The sequence below is a fragment of the Trematomus bernacchii genome, unplaced genomic scaffold, assembly GCF_902827165.1.
Source record: "Trematomus bernacchii unplaced genomic scaffold, fTreBer1.1, whole genome shotgun sequence".
NCBI lineage: Eukaryota > Metazoa > Chordata > Actinopteri > Perciformes > Nototheniidae > Trematomus > Trematomus bernacchii.
Window position 1 is genome coordinate 258,274 of NW_022987657.1, and position 1,727 is coordinate 260,000.

Consider the following 1,727-nt stretch of genomic DNA (forward strand, 5'->3'; position numbering starts at 1 on the left):
CATGTTGTCTGGGGGAGAAAACATATCAAACCAAGAGATCGTCAGCTTTGATTTTCGCTGTATTAACCTTTTCCTGATCATTTGGTGTGTGTGCCTTACCTCCGCTACCGGCATCGCTTCATACAACAGATCTGAGCTGTCCAACTATGACATCACTCCTTGAACATGCGCGCGCTATGTGAGAATCTGCCTTGGTACAAAGTAGCAGTGAAAACATGGTACGGAGTTTCATTGATTTGGGCATTCTCTCAATAAGCAAGTGGAATGGATTTCATTTGATAGTGAAGCACTGACACAGCGCTCTACAAAGTGCGGCGAGTGGATAGACCGATTCACGGACTTTCCGCATAGTAAAAGTGGGGGGGGTCTAAACTAATCATTTGAAAAAGTATAATGGCTGCGACGCCCATGATTTATTATGTTACACTGGCCTGCCCTTAATGATAAACAAGAAGACACAGAGTATACGCTATCATTTACAAGTGGTCATGCATGCAGCAGTTTTAGAAAGTCACCCAAGGAACACAAAGTTGTCTTTAGCTGTCTTTATGGTTCACAGCGTTTACGTTACATTCAGAACAGGCACTGTTGGCTGAAACTTAATGAGTCATATAACGTTAGGAGAGAGTGTAAGCTAACGGCGTATCAGAGTAGGCTAATTGCAGGATGTTAAATTACTAAAATAAGTCCTTTTACCTATCTTTTTAAACAATAAATAACATAACGTCTAAGCTCAGAATGTTCTGCAAAATTATCGCACCAAATTGATACTTAATATACAACAACGCGCAGAGTTATAAAAAGGACACGTGGCACACACACAAACAATTTACCAGAACATCATACATTTTAGATCTACGGACCTCTCACACAACAGGACCGGAGTGTCTTACCTGTCCTCTGCACGCTTCAGTGTGTTACCCGGCTCGCACGCACCACCTATTTAACTCCTGGCGTGCCTCCTTCAAAGCCGCCACTCTACCCCGTATAGATGTGGCGCCATACCAGGTATAAAAAATGTACTCCAGAGAGTACCCAAGACCTTCCGCCTGTAGCAACAAAAAATCAGAGTCTGCTGAGTCCAATTCTGGTCGGTTCATTCTGTTAGGATGCGTGGAAGGGTAGGACCCAAATGCAGACTATCAAAAAAGGTAAAAGGTCTCGAAACAAAAAGCGAGCTTTATTTTAAAAGCTGAACAAAACAAGGCATGAAACAAATGGGTTGTACAAAAACTGACCGTGACCCACATGGAGGGAGACAGGAGAGACAACCGTGACTGACATGGAGGAAGACAGGAAAAACCAACAATGAACCGACAGGGGAGCAAAGGAAGAGACAAGACTAAATACAGGGAGGGGTAATCACAAGACAAGACACAGCTGGGGTAAGGGAGGCAGAAACACAAGGGCAACAGGTGAACACAATCAGACAATCAGACACACCAGGGAAACTAACGACAGGAAGGCAAACACAGGAAGAAGGAACAGAGAAGACACAAGGAGGAAAACATTTCAAAACAAAGGTGGAAAATGAAAACATAAATACAAAACCGTAACAGTATAGGAATTGCCTTGCTGCTGAAATGTGCTATAAATAAACTTGCCTTGCCTAGAATCAATTAAGTGAATGCTAAATATGTAGCCTAGTTGTTTCATAGCACTCAATGGTGGGGGTGATGCATGAAGCAGTGTGTAAAATATCCTCCTCAATTAAACAGAAATGGAGG